General features: G+C 43.5%; 1 long non-coding RNA gene across 1 annotated transcript; it reads right to left on the bottom strand.

The window, feature by feature from the left end:
- Window positions 1-595: 595 nt before the first annotated feature.
- LOC139835273 (uncharacterized) lies at window positions 596-3,685 on the bottom strand. Its single transcript, XR_011751060.1, has 3 exons — window positions 3,446-3,685; window positions 911-979; window positions 596-821 (listed from the first exon to the last, which is right to left on the bottom strand). It is a non-coding gene; the product is annotated as an uncharacterized lncRNA (long non-coding RNA).
- Between the last annotated feature and the right edge of the window lie 3,104 nt (window positions 3,686-6,789).

The raw sequence follows: 6,789 nt of genomic DNA, 5'->3' as shown, positions 1-6,789 counted from the left end.
CTTAGTAGATTAGGGGTTAATCACCTCCTTGAATGGCGGATTAAGATAGTAATGAGTTCCACTAGGACCCTGATACCACATACGTGAATGTATTTATGTATTAGTTGGTACTAGAGCCACTAAGTTACTAAATAATTTCCTTATATTATTGTAATTGGGTTGATGAGTTTCTTTAAGTAAGAATTATATTTTTTGTTTAGTTTATCTAAAATTGTGTTCCGCATCCATAATCCCATTTGCCTCTCTATGAATTTGACTGCGTCGGTGGAACGCATTCATCAATCTATTACAGCGGAGAAGAATATGGTGCTAATCACGATGGTAATGTTCTATTATATAGCTGACCACACCACGGGAATAACTGAAGATGTACTAGTGTTGAAGAAAAAAATGTTGTGGTGCAACAAAGTGGAGCGATGGCACACATGAATTGAGCAATCCATCCAAATAAATCATACTCATTTGACAAATTATGTGCTAGTTTTTTTTCCAGTCACTCTGTAGCAACGCGCAGACATTTAGCTATTACTAACAAATAATTATGACTATCGGATTCTCTGCTTTTTTTTATTGCACTCAAAAGAAGTGTGACCTATGCAGAATCAACAATATAACTATCATATCCCTAAGAGATACCCAGCATGAGCAGCACATACACAGCCAAAATTTAGAAAAAGCAAACAGAAACAAAAGGAAGAAAAACTAAGTGAATCATACCTGAGAGGAAAGAAAAAGACCCAAGCCACTACTACAACTTTTTCCATCAAAAGAATAGTCTGTATACTCTGGACTCTGCAGCATCCAATGGAAATATCATAGCCCTAAGAGATAACATCATGAGCAACCACATCCAAAATTTAAAAAACGCGAAGAGAAACATAAGTACAAAATCTAGCTAAGTGAATCATACATGAGAGGAAAGACAGAGACTCGAGCACCAAAATAAAGTTCATTTGCCCTGGCCATAAAAATAAGCACCCTGCCAAAGAAAGGAAAAAGACATGGTAATAATATGAGAAAACCTATCATATGTTATCCTTAGTGCTAACAAAGTAAATTAAGCATCAATTTTGTATACTCTAAGCCCTACTTCATTTTAATGTCTCCTCTTTGGACAATCCCTGTAAATACTTACTTTCATAATAATAAAAAATCTTCCAGAACACTCAATTGCGAATCATTTTCATTACGATTGGAAAGAGTTATATTTAAAAGGAATCCAGACCACGATGTGTCAGTCATGTGACCAGCTAACAACAAGGAAAAAAAAGACTACTTGATTCATCTCTCCGTCCTGCCTATACGACCCTGGTTTTACAAACAATCACCTGCTGCAAATGAGCGTCATTTTCAAAATTCCTGCTATTTCGTTCCAGCCTGATACGCCACATTCCAACTGTCACTGTTGTGCAAAAACTCTTCCTGTCAGCAAGGGGAGTTGAAGCACTTGCTTTTTTCCACCACTCATGTATGGAACAATCTGAATTAGGTGTTAGGATCTGCAGGTTGTCCTTGCTCAGGGTTTTGAACCAAACTTCGCGCGCATATCGGCAAGTGATCATTAGGTGCTGAATGGTTTTAGGCTCTTGAGAGCAAAGGCAAGAGTCAGGCTAGTGTTGCAGACCTCCGCGAGCAAGGCGATCAGATGTCCAACAACGGATGTATAGCTAGCCAAGCATGTTCTTTTTCAGAGAGTAACGCTTGAGAAGACCAGATTTCACGTGCCTCCAGGGATAGCACCTGTCCATACAACATAGCAGAATATGCTGGTCTGCATGAAAAATGCTATTTCCGCTAAACTTCCAGATTAACTGATATGTTGCTCCTGGATCCAGATTAATTTGTTTTAACCTCTCCCAAAGTGCACAGTACTGAACCAGCATTGGGAGTGAATTGCCCTTTGATATGCTCTATGGGAGCCACTAACTGGGCCACTACTACAACTTTTTCCATTAAAAGAAGTTTGTATACACTGGATCTCTGCAGCATCCAATGTAACTATCATACCCCTATGAGATAACATCATGAGAAACCACAATAAAAAATTCAGGGGGAAAAAGAGCAACAAAGGGAGAAAAGCTAACATAATCATATGTCAGAGGAAAGCAAAAGGATTCAAGCAGAAAAATAAAGCCCATCTGCCGTGGCCATCAAGATGAACACCCTACCAAATATACGAAAAAATCATGGTAATAATATGAGAAAACCTACCAAATGTAAATGCTAGCACTAACAAAAAAAATCAGCATCAAGTTTCTATAATCTGAGTCGTACACTGCCCTTGTAAGTATATCTCCTCTTATAATAAATGTATAATCATGTATTATGGGAGCTTCTGCTAATTCTCTCCAAAGAATGTGGTGCACTCTAGACCTACGGAAAATAAACAATGGCACTACCATAGCCTTCAGAGATGATATCATGAGCAAACACACATCCAGATTTTAGACAAAGAGTATTATAGCTTATAATTTCACTATACTGATGCGTTGTTGAGATGGTGTGTGGTTAAGGGTAAAGACAAGGACTATCTTCAGCACCGACAACGAGAATTGAGGATCTTCCGAGCTAGGTGGCAGATGAGCAGGAAGCTTAGGGGAGTGCTGGTTTTACTTGCCTAGATGCTGACAGTGTTTACTTTGTTGCTTGTCAGACTTGTTTATGGGATGATGGTTGCAGAACCTATAGCTCGTCGGGTTTCGGTTTACCCTGTTGGGTGCTTTTCTTGACCTATCTAGGATTCATAACGTGAGGAATGTCAGGCTTCGTCCTGCACTCGTTTATTTTCTTTTTCTTTTGATGTTTCTTTGGGATCTTTTGGGCTAGTACTGGGATATGTTGTTCCCTTATCTTTTGATGGTGGAACCCGGAGCTATGCTTCGTGTGGAAAAAACAAAGAAAAAAATTCACAATTTAGCAACAATGCCTCAGTGTGGTAAAATTTCAAATCACCACACTTGCAGGCTACATCACCATCAGTGACTCACTACAAAAGATATCATGCGCCGGAAGAGACATCTAACATCCATCTCTACGTTCGAAATGTACAGAGTTCGTTGCTGTTACTCTTTGCTGGAAAACTCACATTTACATTTATATCTCTTAAATTTTCCTTTCTTGTCTTCTCTTTGCAAGCTTCGCTGTACTTAACAGTGTACAGTGCTTGTTAATGGCTTATTGCTGATATGAAAACATGCCCACAATACAAAGTATCAATTTGGGATATACTGAGGTAATAATACTACCTATCCGCCCAATTCAACCAGAACACAGTTCTCTACTTTTCTAGTATTTTTCTTCTAATCCTTCTATGTAGACCTTCTATGTAGTAGAGTCGCCTAAAAGTTAAATCCAACGCATGTTTGATTTGCCAAATTCCTTGAGTTGAAATTGGAAAAGGAACGCATAACAAAATGAAGTTATCTAGTAAAATAATTGAACTCACATATGTACGTGCCTGCCATGGCGGAGCGCTTCGTGGCGAGGAGCACCGCAAGGTGAGGAGGTGGAGGTGCGAGGAAGGAGAGGAGGGAATGGAAATGTCACCGGTGGTGAGAAATGGTAGTAGAGTTGGTCCGGGTCGACGGCGCACGAGGTGAGTAGAAGGGTACGGGCGGCGGCGACGGTCAGCGGCGCTGCTGAGATTTCTCAGTCGATTTGGCCGGCCGGCCGATATGGTTTCTTTTGTTAGGGAAAAGGCCGATTTGGTTACTCAATCTTGGCGTTTATGTCGTGGGCTAGTGGTACTGGCTGGGCTAATGCCTTGTGCATGTTCGGCTGACCTTTTGTTACGTGTGGGCTTTGGAAGCTGGCTCGTGCCCTCGTCTTTACAGAGGGTTAAGGGCATCTTCAGCGGGGCAATCCATCCCGCGCCCGCGCGTCCGGATGGGTTTAGCCGGACAAAAATGCGGCCTAACATGGGGACGCACCGCAAAAGCGGACGGCCGCGGCGTCCGAAACGACGCAAACCCGGCTCAAATCTGGGCCGGGTTTGCGTGGCCGCGGATGGCACGCGACGTCCTCGCGTGTCCGCCTGGTCCGCGTGGCTGGCCCAGCTGTCGGTGTCCCAGTCCTATTAAATGTGGATTGGGGGAGGGGACTGTCCCTATCCAGTCCCCACTCTCCACTCCGACGACGACGAGTACTATTGGGGTAGTACTGCCGGCAGCCACCGCGTGCTCGCAAACCCTGGCTAGGGTTTGCTTTTTTTTAGTTTAAAGTCCATATAGGGCTTTCTTTGGTGTAAAAATTGCCAAAAATAGGGCTAAGTTTAATTACCAACTAGTTTAAATTATTTTTTTTGTTGTTTTTCTTTTTCTTTTTCTTTTTGATTTTTGTTTTTTATTACATATGCGATGCGTCCGCGCGTTGGGCGCACCGTGCGACCCAAACGGACACGCGGACGCGGGCCGCTGTCCGCGTGTCCGCTCGGCCACCCAAACGGCCCAAAACGGACGGCCCAGCGCGTCCGTTTGGTCGCGCGGTTGGAGATGCCCTAAGGGCCCGTTCGGCAACCCTCCGCTCTGCAGAATTCGTGAGATCCGCTCCGCTCGCCAATCCTTATTCCCCGCCTATTAGCAGGGCTTAATATGCCCCGCACGCATGCGGGGTCAAGCGGGCCGCAGCTCATCTAGATGGCTCTTTCTTTATGCGTTTTTTGTCGGTTCTCGTTTCGGTTTTGTCGGTTTTTCGCTTTTTTTCTTCTTTTTTCCGGTTTGTCTCTTTTCCTTTTTCTGTTTTTTTTCTTTTTTCCGTTTTAAGCATTTTCAAATTCGAGATTTTTTTTAATTTAAGCATTTTTCAAATTCGAGCAAAATTTTGAATCGAGTATTTTTCATATTCTAGCAAGTTTCATATTTGAGTATTTTTTAAATTCATGAAAATTTTAAATTCGAGCAATTTTTAAATTCGAGCAAATTTCGAACTTGGGCAAACTTTTAAATTTGAACATTTTTGTAACTTGGTTTATTTTAGATATGTTTTCAATTCAACATTTGTGTCAGATTGAAGAAGGTTCCGTGGGGTTCGAACTTGTGTCCTACTCGCTCGTGGGGTGGATTCTGCTACCACTGAGCTACAATTCCGTTCATGTTCAACATGAGAAAATATTTTACTTATTTGGACGGACGGAGAGAACAACTTAATGGGCCGGCTGATACGTCCAAAACGTATCTACTTTCCCGAACACTTTTGCTATTGTTTTGCCTCTAATTTGTGTATTTTGGATGCAACTAACACGGACTAACGCTGTTTTCAGCAGAACTGCTCTGGTGTCTCGTTTTTGTGCAGAAATCCAACTTTCAGGAAAATCCTCGGAATTTATGCAGAAGGCCCTATTTTCCCAGAACACTGACGGAGCCAGAAGGACAAGTCGGGAGGAGGCCCGAGGGCCCCACACCCTAGGGCGGCGCGGCCCAGGAGGGGGGCGCGCGGCCCTAGCGTGTGGCCCCCTCGGCTGGCCTCCGACGCCCTCCTTCGGACTACTTATCGCCCTCGACCTAAAAACGCACGGGGAGAAGTCGAAGTCGCCGTAAAACCCTCCGTAACGCCGCCACATCGCGAAACTCCGTCTCAGGAGCCAGAAGTCTCCGTTCTGGCACTCCGCCGGGACGGGGAATTGGAGGAGATCATCGCCATCATCACCACCGACGCCTCTCCATCGACCAGCCATGTTTCCCCCATCCATGTGTGAGTAATTCCCCCGCTGTAGGCTGAAGGGGATGGTAGGGATTGGATGAGATTGGTCATGTAATAGCATTAGATTGTTAGGGCATAGTGCCTAGTGTCCGTAATTGGTACTTTGATGATATTGTTGCAACTTGTTATGCTTAATGCTTGTCACTAGGGCCCGAGTGCCATGATCTCAGATCTGAACATGTTATTGTTTCATCGTGATATTTATTGTTTATGATCTTACCTGCAAGTTGTATGCACATGTCGCTGTCCGGAACCAATGGCCCCGAAGTGACAGAAATCGGGACAACCGGAGGGGATGGTAGTGACGTGAGGATCACATGTGTTCACGGAGTGTTAATGCTTTGCTCCGGTACTCTATTAAAAGGAGTACCTTAATATCCGAAGATTCCCTTGAGGCCCTGCTGCCACCGGGCTGGTAGGACAAAAGATGTTGTGCAAGTTTCTCATTGCGAGCACGTACGACTATAATTGGAACACATGCCTATTGATTGCTTTGTACTTCGACACCGTTTTATTATTATCTGCAAATGCCCTGCTATGATTGTTACATGAGTTTCTCTCATCCATGCAACGCCCGTTATCCGTCCCCGTGCCTACAGTATTTTAATCTTGTTGTTTACTATAATTACTACTCTTTGTCTACCATTACTCTAACTTTTGTTATTCTACTACTGCCATTGTTATAAAATTGTTACTACCGATAAACTCTTGCGAGCAAGTCTGTTTCCAGGTGCAGCTGAATTGACAACTCCGCTGTTAAGGCTTCCAAGTATTCTTTGTCTCCCCTTGTGCCGAATCAATAAATTGGGTTTTACTACCCGCGAAGACTGCTGCGATCCTCTATACTTGTGGGTTATCAAGACTGTTTTCTGGCGCCGTTGCCGGGGAGCATAGCTTTATTTGGAAGTTCACTTGGATTGATATTGTTCGCTGCAAATTCTCCATCATGGGTAAAACTCGCTATCCTAAAGTCGCCATATTACCATCCACTACAAGAAAAGGTACAACTCTGAGTACCTCTGCTACACTTGATTCACCATCTGTGATAAGTCAACTTGTTTCACCGCCGCAAGCTTCACTTGCTGGTACTTC

The sequence above is a fragment of the Lolium perenne genome, chromosome 2 (genome assembly GCF_019359855.2).
Source record: "Lolium perenne isolate Kyuss_39 chromosome 2, Kyuss_2.0, whole genome shotgun sequence".
In the NCBI taxonomy this organism is placed as follows: Eukaryota; Viridiplantae; Streptophyta; class Magnoliopsida; order Poales; family Poaceae; genus Lolium; species Lolium perenne.
The sequence above is the reverse complement of the archived record's forward strand: the minus strand, read 5'-3'. Positions and strand labels throughout refer to the sequence as shown.